A 15,456-nucleotide genomic window follows, 5' to 3' on the forward strand; every position below is an offset into this window, starting at 1 on the left:
TATAACCACAGGCAAGAGAGAGAAACTGTTCTTCAGAGTAAACACATCAAGATAATCAGATGCCAAGATATCAGCAAAAAATTACAAGCCATATTAAGAATCAGGAAGATATGTTACAGTCAGGGGATCAAATTAAAACTTCAGGTGAGACATAGAATTTGGAACAACTAATCAAAGATGTTCAAACAAATCTCCTAAATCAATTCAAGGAAGGGAATGAAAATATGGCTAAAGCAATAAAAGATATTAAGGAGGCATTGTGTGAGAATAAAGAAGAATTTGAAAGTATATGAAGAAACATAGCAAAAATTATGGAGATGAAAGACAAAATAGACAAGATTAAAAATATAGTAGAGCCATAGAACAGGAGATTTGAACAGGCAGAAGAAAGAATCAGTGAACTAGAAGGCAGAACAATCAAAATCTTACAGACAGAAGAACAGATAGAGAAAAGAATGAGAAAAAAATTGAGCAGAGTCTCAGGGATTTAAATGACAGCACAAAGTACACGAGTATACATGTCATGGTTATCCCAGAAGGATAAGAGAAGGAAAAGGGAACAGAAAGAATATTTAAGGAAATAATGGCTGTAAATTTCCCAACTCTTAAGAAAGACATAAATATACATGTCCAAGAAGCACAACATACTCCAAACAGAATAAACCCTAATAGACCCTACACATACTGATCAGAATGTCAAATGTCAAAGTTAAAGAGAGAATTGTGAAAGCAGCAAAAGAAAAGCAACTTGTCATATACAAGGCATTTGCATTAAAACTAAGTGCTGATTTCTCATCAAAAACAATGGAAAGGAGTAAGCAGTGGTGTGATATATATAAGGTAATGAAAGAAAAAAAAAAAAAAAAAAAAAAACCCCAGCCAAAACTTATTTATCCAGAAAAATTGTCCTTCAAAATTGATGGAGAGTTTAAAATATTCACAGATAAATAGAAACTAAGAGAGTTCATCAACAAGAGACCTGCCCTATAAGAAATACTAAAGGGAGTTCTGCAGGCTGAAAGGAAAAGACAGGAAAGAATGGCTTGGAATAGTGTGAAGAAATAAAAATTATCAGTAATGGTAACTAAAAGAGTAAAAAGACACACAGACACACACACAAAAGATATGATGTATAAAAACCAAAAGATAAAATGCTGAAGTAAATAATACCTTTATGGTAATAGGATTAAATATTAACAGATTAAACTCCCCAACCAAAAGGCACAGATTGATAGAATAGATTTAAACAAATATGATCCAACTATATGCTGCTTACAAGAAACTTGCCTTAGACCAAAAGACACAAATAAGTTGAAAGAGAAAGTTTGGAAAAAGATATTCCACACAAATAGTAACCAAAACAGAGCTGGGGTAACCACACTAATATTTGGTAAAAATAGACTTTAAATGCAAAACTCATAAGAAAAAAAGGGCACTATATATCAATAAAAGGGGCAGTCTACCAAGAAGAACTAATAATCGTTAACGTTTATGCACCTAACCGGGGTATCCCAAAATACACAAGGCAAAAGTGAAGGGAAAAATATACATCTCTACAATAATAGTTGGAGATTTCAATACACAACTCTCATCAATAGATAGAACATCCAGACAGTGGATCAATAAAGAAACATAGAACATGAATAATATGATAAATTAAGTAGACCTAACAGACATATACAAAACATTGCACTCCCAAACAGAAGGACAAACATTGCACTCCCAAACAGAAGGACATACATTCTTCTCAAGTGCCCATGGATCATTCTCCAGGATAGACCACATGTTGGGTCACAAAACAAGTCTGAATAAATTTTAGAAGATTGAAGTGATACAAAGCATTGTCTCTGACCATAATGGAATGAAGCTGGAAATCAATAACAGGCAGAGAATTAGAGAATCTACAAATATATGGAAATTATACAACACACTTTTAAACAATCAATTGCAAGGAAAATCGGTAAATATCTCAAGACAAATGAAAATGAAAACACAATGTATCAATGCTTTGGGGATGTAGTGAAGGCAGTTGTTCCAGTCTGCTAATGCTGCCATTATGCAAAATACCAGAAATGGACTGGCTTTTATAAGGGAAGTTTATTTGGCTACAAATTTACAGTTCTATGGCCATAAAAGTGTCCAAACTAAGGCATCAACAAGATGATGCCTTCACTGAAGAATGGTCAGTGGCATCCAGAACACCTCTGTCAGCTGGAAAGGCACATGGCTGGTGTCTGCTCATCCTGGGTTGTGCTTCAGCAATTTTGTCAGCTCCTGTGAATCCTTAGCTTAGTATCTCCAAGTATCCTTCTGTTTGCAACTCCAAGCATCTCTCCAAAAATCTCTTTCAGCTGCTCTTGGGGCATTTTGTCCTCTCTTAGCTTCTCTGGAGCAAACTCTTGGCTAGCATCTCAAAGCGTAAACAAGTGTCTGGGTCTCCTGGCTTAGCATATCCCAGGGCATTTTTGTCTCTCTGCTCTCTGTGTGAGCTCCCTTTAAAGGACTCCAGTAAACTAATCAAGACCTACCCTGAATGGGTAGACTCAAATCTCCATGGAAATATTCAATCAAGAGGTCACACCTTAATCAAAAAAACTAATCAATCTGCCCCCACAAGATTGCATTAAAGAATATGGCTTTTTCTGGGGGAAATAATATATACAAACCAGCATAGAAGTACTGTAAGGGAAATCAATATCCTTAAATTCTTACATCAAGAAAGAAGAAAGACCTAAAAACAAAGACCTAACTGCATACCTGAGGAACTAGAAAAAGAACAGCAAACTAATCCCAGAGCAAGCAGAAAGAAAGAAATAATAAAGATTACAGCAGAAATAAATGAAATTGAGAATAAGAAAACAATAGAATTAACAAAAACAAAAGTTGGTTCTTTGAGAAGATCAAGAAAATTGTCAAACAATTAGCTAGACTGATGAAGAAAAAAAGAGAAAAGATGCAAACAAATAAAATCAGAAAGAGATAGGGGACATTACTACTGACCCCCACAAAAATAAAAGGGGTCATAGGAGGGTACTATGAACAACTGTATGCTAACAAATTAGACAACTTAGATGAAATGGAGAAATTCATAGAAACACATGAACAACCTACACTTACTCAAGAAGAAATAGAAGACCTCAACAGACCAATTAAAAGTAAAGAGATTGAATCAGTCATCAAAAACCTCCCAACAAAGAAAATCCCAGAGCCAGATGGTTTCATAAGTGAATTCTACCAGTAATTCCAGGCAGAATTAACATCAGTCTTCCTGAAACTCTTCCAAAAATCGAACTGGAGGGAAGGCTACCTAACTGATTCTGTGAGGTCAACATCATCCTAATACCAAAGCTGGATAAAAATACTACAAGAAAAGAAAATTACAGACCAATTTCTCTAATGAATGTAGATGAAAAAGTCCTCAATAAAATTCTTAGAAATCAAATCCAAAAGTATGTTAAAAGAATTATACACCATGATCAGGTGGGTTTTATCTGAGGTATGCAAGGGTGGTTCAACACAACAAAATCAATTAATGTAATACACCACATTTACAAGTTGAAAGGGAAAAACCACATGATCATTTCAATTGATGGAGAAAAGGCATTTGACAAAATCTAGCATCCTTTCTTGATAAAAACACTTAGAAAATAGGAATATATGGAAACTTCTTCAACATTATAAAGGGCATAAATGAAAAACCCACAGCTAATATCCTACTCAATGGTGAAAGACTGAAAACTTTCCCTCTAAGATCTGGAACAAGACAAGGATGCCCACTGTCACCACTGTTATTCAACATTGTGCTAGAAGTTCTTGCCAGAGAAAGTAAGCAAGAAAAAGAAATAAACGGCATCCAAATTAGAAAGAAAGTAGTCATCTGCAAATAATGAAAATTTAACATGATCATATATATGGAAAGTCCAAAAAATCTATAGCCATGCCACTAGAGCTAATAAGTGAGTTCAGCAATGTGCAAAAATCAGTTGTGTTTCCATATGCTAGTAATGAGCAATATGAGGAGGAAATTGAGAAGCAAAAATCCATTTACAATAGCAACTAAAAGAATTAAATATCTAGGAATAAATTTGACCAAGGAGGTAAAGGAGTTGTACACATAAAACTACAAAACATCGCTAAAAGAAATCAAAGAAGACCTAAATGAAAGGAAGGAAATTCCATGTTCACAGAATGAAGACTGAAGGTCATTAAGATATCAATTATACCCAAATTGACTTACAGATTCAACACAATCCCAATCAAAATTCCAACAACCTATTTTGCAGAAATGGAAAAGTCAATTATCAAATTTATTTGGATGGGAAAGGGGGCCCAGAATAGCCATAAACATATTGAAAAAGAAGAACAAAAGTGGAGTACTCAAATTCTTGACTTTAAAGCATATTACAAGGCCTTGGTGGTCAAAACAGCATAGTAATTGCATAAAGATAGATATATTGACCAATGGAATGGCCTTGAGAGTTCAGAAATAGACCCTCACATCTATGGTCAATTGATATTCGACAAGGCTGCCAGGTCCACTCAACTAGGACAGAATAATCTCTTCAACAAATGGTGCTGGGAGAACAGGATATCCATATGCAAGAGAATGAAAGAGGACCCCTATTTCACAACTCATACAAAAACTAACTCAAAATAGATCAAAGACCTAAATATAAAAGCCAGGACCATAAAAGTCCTAGAAGAAAATTTAAGAAAGCACCTTCAAGATCTTGTGGTTGGTATGGTTTCTAATACTTTACAACCAAAGCACAAGCAATGAAAGAAAAAATAGATAAATGGGGCCTCCTCAAAATTAAAAACTTTTGTGCATTAAAAGAGTTTGTCATGAGAGTGAAAAGACAACCTACTCAGTGTGAGAAAATATTTGGAAGCGACATATCCGATAAGGATTCAATATCCAGTATACATAAAGAAATCTTGCAACTCAACAATAAAAGGACAAACAACTGAATTTAAAAATGAGCAAAAGACTTGAATAGACATTTCTCCAAAGAAGATATACAAGTGGCTAAAAAAGCACATGAAAAGATAATCAGCCTCACTAGCTATTAGGGAAATGTCAATCAAAACCACAATGAGATATCATTTCACACCTACTAGAATGGCTACTATTAAAAAATAGAATATTACAAGAGAATGTGGAGAAATAGGAACACTCATTCATTGCTATTGGGAATGTAAAATGGTGCAGCCACTGAAGTAGACAGTTGTGAGTGAGTTCCTCAGGAAGCTAAGTATAAAATAACCATGTGATCTGGCAATCCTGCTACTACACATATAACCAAAAGAATTGAGAGCAGGGACTTAAACAGATATTTGCACACCGATGTTCATAGTGGCATTGTTCACAATCGTCAAAACATGGAAGCAACCCAATTGTCCATCAACTGATGAATAAACAAATGTGATATATACATATGATGGAATATTATTCAGCTATAAAAAGCAATGAAGTCCTGATGCATGCAACAACATATATGAACCTTGAGGACATTGTGTTGAATGAAATAAGCCAGACCCAAAAGAACAGATATTGTATGATCTCACTGATATGAAGTAATATTCATAAGGAAACTCATAGCATTGGAATGTGGAATATAGGTTACCATGGGAAACTACAGAATGAAGAGCTGATGCTTAATTTGTACAGAATATCTACTTAGGTTGATGTAAAGATTTGGGAATGGATGATGGTCATGGTTGGAGATTAATGTGAGTGTAATTAACAGCACTGAGATATGTATGTGAATGTGGCTGAAAGGGGAAGTTTTGGGTCATATATGTTACTAGAATGAAAGTGAGAAGATAAAATATGGGACGGTTTAACACAGTGAACCCTGTTGTGGATGATGGAATGGGTTTAACAGTACAATTATAAGAATGTTCTTCCATGAACTAAACAAACGTACATCACCACTAATACAAGGCGTTAATATTAAGGTAGTATATGAGGAAAAATACATCTAAGGTAAAATATTTAAAAAATGCTGGGAGAGGAGGGTAGAATTGGAAGATATAGAGTGTTTGAAATTATCAGAGCTTTTAAAATAAAATTAAACATTACTAAATAAAAGAAAGCTGAGAGTTGTAAAAAAAAAAAAAAAAAAGTACGGCTTAATGATTTCTCACAAATGTAATTGTAATTGCCAGTGTAATTAACCACCCAAATCAAGAAATGAGCATTATCAGTACCCAAAGAAACCACCCTCCTAATTGATGCACTCTTTCTCTTCTCCCAAAAAAGATAACCATTCTGACTTGCATGGTTTTATTTCCTTGCTTTCCTTTATACTTTTACCATCTAAGCATGTGTGGTAGACTATATATAAAATGTACCCCTACAAAGGCATGTTCTTTATCTCAGTCCACATTTTTGTAGGTGTGAACTCATTGGTAAATAGGACCCTTTGAAAATATATTATCAGTTAAGTTATGGCTTCGTTGTAGACTCTTAGAACATCCTGTTTAGGTGTGGCCCAATTGAATCATGGTGGTCCTTACTCTCTATTACTGGAGTCTTTTATAAGCATGAGAAATTTGGATACAGTCAGAATAGGCCACACAGGGCAGCCAGAAGCCAGAAATCAGTAGAAACCAGAAGAGCAGACAAAGAGGGAGAGATCACCATGTGACAGAGACAGAGATGCAAACCCAGGAGCCCCGAGGATTGTGGCAAGCCAGCACTAAAACAGTACAGACTTTGCAGAAAGTCTTACCAGTTCCTTGATGTTGAATTCTAGCCTTTGAAACTATAAGACAATTTCTTGTTTAAGCCAAAATAAAAAGAGTGCATTGTTTAATTTCCACATATTTGTGAATTTTCCTTCTCTCCTTCTGTTGCTGATTTGCAACTTCATTCCATTGTGATCAGAGAAGATACATTATATAATTTCAATATTTTTGAATGTATAGAGATTTGTTTTGTAACCTAACATATGGTCTATCCTGAAGAATGATCCATGTACACTTGGGAAGAATATGTTTTCTGTTGGTTGATGTGTTCTATATATGTCTCTTAGGTCTAATTGGCTATAGTGTGATTCGTCTTCTATTTCCTTATTGATCTTCTCTCTATTATTGAAAGTGGTTTATTGGAGTCCCTTACTATTAATGTAAAACCCTGTATTACTCCCTTCAAATCTGTCAATATTTCCTTCATGTATGTTGGGGTTCTGCCATTGGGTGCATATATATTTTCAATTTTTATGTCTAATGTTGAATTGACCTAATTTATCAGTGTATAGTGACTGTCATTGTCTTTCATAGCACTTCTTGACTTAAGGTATGTTTTATTTGGTATTATTATAGCTACTCCAGCTCCCTTTTGGGTCTATTGGCATGGTATATATTTTTTCAACCTTTCACTTTCAACCTACTTTGAATTTAAGTTTAGTCTTGAATACAGCATATAGTTGGGTAATACTTTTTTTCCATTCTGCCAATCTCTGCCTTTTGACTGCAGAGTTTAATACATTTTCTTTTTGTATCATTCTATGATCTCATTTATATGAAATACCTATAATAAGCAAGCATCATAGAAACAGATAATAGATTACATGTTACCAGCAGCCATGGCAGCAAAAAGGCAGAGGGGAGTGGAGAGAGTGGGGAAGGGGGAGTTATTGCTTCATGGGTGCAGAGTTTCTGTTTGAGGTGATGAAAAAGTTGAGGTAATGGATGTTAATGATGATAGCACAATATTGCAAATAGAATTAATGCCAATGAATTATGTACTTGAAAGTGGTTAAAATGAAAATTGAGTTGACTATTTAGTACTACAAATAAAAAAAAAATACATATATGTATGTATGTATGTATGTATGTGTATATATATATATATATAGTAAATAACCATTCTATGTCCCACTTCAATTCTCTCTTTCTCTTCCCAAGAGATAACTAGTGTTATCTGTTTCTTGAGCATCTTTGAACAGAAATTTTAGACATAAGCAGGTCTCTGAATTTGTGTCCTTTCCCCATATAAATGGTCGCACAAGCTACATACAGAAGATAACTCTTTGGGAGACTTCTTGAGTTAGCATACATTCTCTCCATCTTTATTGCAATTATTCAATCCATTGTTGAAGAGTACAGGTCTGTTGCTTTGTAGAATGTCACTCAATTTTGCTTGTCTGGTGTTTTCTTGTGATTAAATTAAGCATGAGCACTTTTGTCAGTAATACCACAGAAGGGATATTGTGTCTTTCTTAGATGTGTCATTTCGGGAGGCACTGCAAGTCGGTCTGTATTATGTTGGTAAAGTGAATTTTGTGTACTTGGTTAAGGTAGAGTCCATCAGGTTTCTCCATTGCAAATTTACCAGTGTTCATTTGTAATTAATAAGTAATCTGTGTGTAGATTCTTTGAGACAATATATACCTTGTTCTTCATAAAACATTCGCTTTGAGATTTTTACATATACTGATTATTTTTGCCTGAATCAATTATTACTGTGATGATTATGAAATAATGATATATATTCATTTTATTTTCACTGTCCTCAAGCTCTGCTGAACTCTAGATCCAGGCTGGGTCAGAAGCGAGAGCACTGTGGAGTGCCTCTTGGACCTGTCTCTGCCTCCTGAAGTCTTGCTTACCATTTTCAGAATGTTCAACTTGCAGTCTCAGAGGAAGGGTGCCTTCCCAGGAAGAGTGAGAAAGATTTGGGGCTCAGGATGATGACATCAGATACACTGAACTAGTTTCTGTGCCCCCTCATTCTGGTTCCAGAGAAACAAAACAGTGCTAGTGAATTTGGTGATAATTTTTGTTACTTTTATGCCTTGAACTCTCTCATCTCAGAGATTTTGTCCCTTGTCTTGTATTTGTTCTAAGATCTAATCAGGTTCTCTTTTTATCTGAACATGTAATCTAGATCTTTGGTTTTGAAACCGAATTTGGACTCTTGACTCTGGAATCCCAATTTCTTTAGCAACTCATTCTCTGGATTCACTCCCAGGGTAAGGGCTGCTCTTGAGTGCCTTGATGAGAGTTCGTAATTGTGAAGAGGTGTAGGAGGTACAGCACCATCTGACTTCTCTATCTTGAATCTCTGCAGGGGGATCTTGCCTGTTGACTTGGCTTGATTCTAAGACCTGCTCGGGTTCTGTTCTTCTCTGGAATGAGTGTCAAGCTCTTTGATTCTGAAACCAAATCTGGATTCTAGAGTCTTCGGTGTTAATTTCTAAAGCAAGTTTTTGTTTGGTAGCATAACCTGGGTAAGGTTTTTGGCTGAAAGTGTCAGTGAGGATTTTCAACTGGTCTGCTGTGAATTTGGTGTGAATGCAGCTTTGATATGTAGCAATCACGTTGTTTGCGGAGTTGTTCTTGGTCATGTTGAAAGAGATTCCTGGTTGTCCAAGCATGTGACAAGGAGTCTCATTGACTTTTTTTTTTTTTTTAATCATTTTATTGAGATATATTCACATACCATGCAGTCATACAAAACAAATCGTACTTTCGATTGTTCACAGTACCATTACATAGTTGTACATTCATCACCTAAATCAATCCCTGACACCTTCATTAGCACACACACAAAAATAACAAGAATAATAATTAGAGTGAAAAAGAGCAATTGAAGTAAAAAAGAACACTGGGTACCTTTGTCTGTTTGTTTCCTTCCCCTATTTTTCTACTCATCCATCCATAAACTAGACAAAGTGGAGTGTGGTCCTTATGGCTTTCCCAATCCCATTGTCACCCCTCATAAGCTACATTTTTATACATCTGTCTTCGAGATTCATGGGTTCTGGGTTGTAGTTTGATAGTTTCAGGTATCCACCACCAGCTACCCCAATTCTTTCGAACCTAAAAAGGGTTGTCTAAAGTGTGCGTAAGAGTGCCCACCAGAGTGACCTCTCGGCTCGTTTTGGAATCTCTCTGCCACTGAAGCTTATTTCATTTCCTTTCACATCCCCCTTTTGGTCAAGAAGATGTTCTCCGTCCCACGATGCCGGGTCTACATTCCTCCCCGGGAGTCATATTCCACGTTGCCAGGGAGATTCACTCCCCTGGGTGTCTGATCCCACGTAGGGGGGAGGGCAGTGATTTCACCTTTCAAGTTGGCTTAGCCAGAGAGAGAGGGCCACATCTGAGCAACAAAGAGGCATTCAGGAGGAGACTCTTAGGCACAAATCTAGGGAGGCCTAGCCTCTCCTTTGCAGCAACCGTCTTCCCAAGGGTAAAACTTATAGTAGAGGGCTCAACCCATCAAACCACCAGTCTCCTATGTCTGTGGTCATGTTAGCAACCATGGAGGTGGGGTAGGCGAATACCCCTGCATTCTCCACAGGCTCCTCAAGGGGGCGCTACATCATTTTTTTTTCCTTGTTTTTCTTTCTTTCTTTTTTTTTTTTTAACTTTCCCTTCTTTTTTAAATCAACTGTATGAAAAAAAAGTTAAAAAGAAAACAAACATACAATAAAAGAACATTTCAAAGAGACCATAACAAGGGAGTAAGAAAAAGACAACTAACCTAAGATAACTGCTTAACTTCCAACATGTTCCTACTTTACCCCAAGAAAGTTACATAATATAGCAACCTTTCTGTGAACTTGTTCCTACTATATCCATCAGAAATTAACAGACCATAGTCATTTCTGGGCATCCCCAGAACGTTAAAAAGCTTATCTCTTCTTCTTGGATTATTGTTCCCCCTTCCTTAATTACACTCTACTGCTAGTTCCCCTACATTCTACATTATAAACCATTTGTTTTACATTTTTCAAGGTTCACATTAGTGGTAGCATATAATATTTCTCTTTTTGTGCCTGGCTTATTTCACTCAGCATTATGTCTTCAAGGTTCATCCATGTTGTCATATGTTTCACGAGATCGTTCCTTCTTACTGACGCGTAGTATTCCATCGTGTGTATATACCACATTTTATTTATCCACTCATCTGTTGAAGGACATTTGGGTTGTTTCCATCTCTTGGCAATTGTGAATAATGCTGCTATGAACATTGGCGTGCAGATATCTGTTCGTGTCACTGCTTTCCGATCTTCCGGGTATATACCGAGAAGTGCAATCGCCGGATCGAATGGTAGCTCTGTATCTAGTTTTCTAAGGAACTGCCAGACTGACTTCCAGAGTGGCTGAACCATTATACAGTCCCACCAACAGTGAATAAGAGTTCCAATTTCTCCACATCCCCTCCAGCATTTGTAGTTTCCTGTTTGTTTAATGGCAGCCATTCTAACCGGTGTTAGATGGTATCTCATTGTGGTTTTAATTTGCATCTCTCTAATAGCTAGTGAAGCTGAACATTTTTTCATGTGTTTCTTGGCCATTTGTATTTCCTCTTCAGAGAACTGTCTTTTCATATCTTTTGCCCATTTTATAATTGGGCTGTCTGTACTATTGTCATTGAGTTGTAGGATTTCTTTGTATATGCAAGATATCAGTCTTTTGTCAGATACATGGTTTCCAAAAATTTTTTCCCATTGAGTTGGCTGCCTCTTTACCTTTTTGAGAAATTCCTTTGAGGTGCAGAAACTTCTAAGCTTGAGGAGTTCCCATTTATCTATTTTCTCTTTTGTTGCTTGTGCTTTGGGTGTAAAGTCTAGGAAGTGGCCGCCTAATACAAGGCCTTGAAGATGTTTTCCTACATTATCTTCTAGGAGTTTTATGGTATTTTCTTTTATATTGAGATCTTTGGTCCATTTTGAGTTAATTTTTGTGTAGGGGGTGAGGTAGGGGTCCTCTTTCATTCTTTTGGATATGGATATCCAACTCTCCCAGCCCCATTTGTTGAAAAGACCATTATGGCTCAGTTCGGTGACTTTGGGGGCCTTATCAAAGATCAGTCGGCCATAGATCTGAGGGTCTATCTCTGAATTCTCAATTCGATTCCATTGATCTATATGTCTATCTTTGTGCCAGTACCATGCTGTTTTGGCAACTGTGGCTTTATAATAAGCTTCAAAGTCAGGGAGTGTAAGTCCTCCCACTTCGTTTTTCTTTTTTAGAGTGTCTTTAGCAATTCAAGGCATCTTCCCTTTCCAAATAAATTTGATAACTAGCTTTTCCAAGTCTGCAAAGTAGGTTGTTGGAATTTTGATTGGGATTGCATTGAATCTGTAGATGAGTTTGGGTAGAATTGACATCTTAATGACATTTAGCCTTCCTGTCCATGAACATGGAATATTTTTCCATCTTTTAAGGTCCCCTTCTATTTCTTTTAGTAGAGTTATGTAGTTTTCTTTGTATAGGTCTTTTACATCTTTGGTTAAGTTTATTCCTAGGTACTTGATTTTTTTAGTTGCTATTGAAAATGGTATCTTTTTCTTGAGTGTCTCTTCAGTTTGTTCATTTCTAGCATATAGAAACATTACTGACTTATGTGCATTAATCTTGTATCCCGCTACTTTGCTAAATTTGTTTATTAGCTCTAGAAGCTGTATCGTCGATTTCTCAGGGTTTTCTAGATATAAGATCATATCGTCTGCAAACAATGACAGTTTTACTTCTTCTTTTCCAATTTGGATGCCTTTTATTTCTTTGTCTTGCCGGATTGCCCTGGCTAGCACTTCCAGCACAATGTTGAATAACAGTGGTGACAGCGGGCATCCTTGTCTTGTTCCTGATCTTAGAGGGAAGGCTTTCAGTCTCTCACCATTGAGTACTATGCTGGCTGTGGGTTTTTCATATATGCTCTTTATCATGTTGAGGAAGTTTCTTTCAATTCCTACCTTTTGAAGTGTTTTTATCAAAAACAGATGTTGGATTTTGTCAAATGCTTTTTCAGCATCTATTGAGATGATCAATTGATTTTTCCCTTTTGACTTGTTAATGTGTTGTAATACATTGACTGATTTTCTTATGTTGAACCATCCTTGCATGCCTGGAATGAACCCCACTTGGTCATGGTGTATGATTTTTTTAATGTGTCTTTGGATTCGAATTGCAAGTATTTTGTTGAGGATTTTTGCATCTATATTCATTAGGGAGATTGGCCGGTAGTTTTCCTTTTTTGTAGCATCTTTGCCTGGTTTTGGTATTAGATTGATGTTAGCTTCATAAAATGAGTTAGGTAGTGTTCCATTTTCTTCAATGTTTTGAAAGAGTTTGAGTAAGATTGGTGTCAGTTCTTTCTGGAAAGTTTGGTAGAATTCCCCTGTGAAGCCATCTGGCCCTGGGCATTTGTTTGTGGGAAGATTTTTGATGACTGATTGGATCTCTTTGCTTGTGATGGGTTGGTTGAGTTCTTCTATTTCTTCTCTGGTCAGTCTAGGTTGTTCATATGTTTCCAGGAAATTGTCCATTTCTTCTACATTGTCCAGTTTATTGCCATACAGTTGTTCATAATATCCTCTTATAATTTTTTTAATTTCTTCAGGATCTGCAGTTATGTCACCTTTTTCATTCACTATTTTGTTTATATGGGTCTTCTCTCTTTTTGATTTTGTCAGTCTAGCTAGGGGCTTGTCAATCTTGTTGATCTTCTCAAAGAACCAACTTTTGGTGATATTTATCCTCTCTATTGTTTTTTTGTTCTCTATGTCATTTATTTCTGCTTTAATCCTTGTTATTTCTTTTCTTCTACTTGGTTTAGGATTGGTTTGCTGTTCATTTTCTAGCTTCTTCAGTTGATCCATTAGTTCTTTGATTTTGGCTCTTTCTTCCTTTTTAATATATGCGTTTAGTGCTATAAATTTCCCCCTTAGCACTGCTTTTGCTGCATCCCATAGGTTTTGGTATGTTGTGTTCTCATTTTCGTTCGTCTCTATATATTTAGCAATTTTTCTTGCTATTTCTTCTTTAACCCACTGATTGTTTAGGAGTGTGTTGTTTAACCTCCAGGTATTTGTGAATTTTCTAAGTCTCTGATGGTTATTGACTTCTAATTGTATTCCATTGTGGTCAGAGAATGTGCTTTGAATAATTTCAATCTTTTTAAATTTATTGAGGCTTGTTTTATGTCCCAGCATATGATCTATTCTGGAGAAAGTTCCGTGAGCACTAGAAAAGTATGTGTATCCTGGTGATTTGGGATGTAATGTCCTGTATATGTCTGTTAAATCTAATTCATTTATCAGATTGTTTAGGTTTTCAATTTCCTTATTGGTCTTCTGTGGGGTTGATCTATCTATAGGAGAGAGTGATGTGTTGAAGTCTCCCACAATTATTGTGGAAACATCAATTGCTTCCTTTAGTTTTGCCAGTGTTTCTCTCATGTATTTTGTGGCACCTTGATTGGGTGCATAGACATTTATGATTGTTATTTCTTCTTGCTGAATTGCCCCTTTTATTAGTATGTAGTGGCCTTCTTTGTCTCTCAAAACATCCCTGCATTTGAAGTCTATTTTATCTGAGATTAATATTGCTACACCTGCTTTCTTTTGGCTGTAGCTTGCATGAAATATTTTTTTCCATCCTTTCACTTTCAGTTTCTTTGTGTCCCTGTGTCTAAGATGAGTCTCTTGTATGCAACATATTGATGGTTCATTTTTTTGATCCATTATGCGAATCTATATCTTTTAATTGGGGAGTTTAATCCATTTACGTTCAACGTTATAACCGTGAAGGCATTTCTTGAATCGGCCATCTTATCCTTTGGTTTATGTTTGCCATATTTTTCCCCTCTCTCTATTAATATCCTTTATTGTACCCATACCGAATCTCTTTAGTACTGAACCTTTCTCCAACTCTCTCTGTCCTGTCTTTGTTTCTCTGTCTGTAGGGCTCCCTTTACTATCTCCAGTAGGGCAGGTCTCTTGTTAGCAAATTCTCTCAGCATTTGTTTGTCTGTGAAAAATTTAAGCTCTCCCTCAAATTTGAAGGAGAGCTTTGCTGGATAAAGTATTCTTGGCTGGAAATTCCTCTCACTCAGAATTTTAAATATATCGTGCCACTGTCTTCTCGCCTCCATGGTGGCTGCTGAGTAGTCACTACTTAGTCTTATGCTGTTTCCTTTGTATGTGGTGAATTGCTTTTCTCTTGCTGCTTTCAGAACTTGCTCCTTCTCTTCTGTGTTTGACAGTGTGATCAGTATATGTCTTGGAGTGGGTTTTTTTGGATTTATTCTATTTGGAGTTCACTGAGCATTTATGATTTGTGTATTTATGTTGTTTAGAAGATTTGGGAAGTTTTCCCCAACAATTTCTTTGAATACTCTTCCTAGACCTTTACCCTTTTCTTCCCCTTCTGGGACACCAATGAGTCTTATATTTGGACGTTTCATATTATCTATCATATCCCTGAGGTCCATTTCGATTTTTTCAATTTTTTTCCCCATTCTTTCTTTTATGCTTTCATTTTCCATTCTGTCATCTTCCAGGTCACTGATTCGTTGTTCAACTTCCTCTAGTCTTGTACTATGAGTGTCCAGAATCTTTTTAATTTGGTCAACAGTTTCTTTAATTTCCATAAGATCATCCATTTTTTTATTTAGTCTTGCAATGTCTTCTTTATGCTCTTCTAGAGTCTTCT

At 36.1% G+C, this 15,456-nt stretch overlaps 1 protein-coding gene and 1 pseudogene across 1 annotated transcript in view; one reads left to right on the forward strand and one right to left on the reverse strand.

Annotated features, from left to right (window-relative positions):
- The window catches only part of RARB (retinoic acid receptor beta), a 783,867-nt gene that overhangs the window by 451,838 nt on the left and 316,573 nt on the right, over positions 1–15,456 (forward strand). The window lies entirely within an intron of this gene.
- Positions 8,820–9,356, reverse strand: LOC119510081 (annotated as a pseudogene).

The sequence above is a fragment of the Choloepus didactylus genome, chromosome 1, assembly GCF_015220235.1.
Source record: "Choloepus didactylus isolate mChoDid1 chromosome 1, mChoDid1.pri, whole genome shotgun sequence".
NCBI lineage: Eukaryota > Metazoa > Chordata > Mammalia > Pilosa > Megalonychidae > Choloepus > Choloepus didactylus.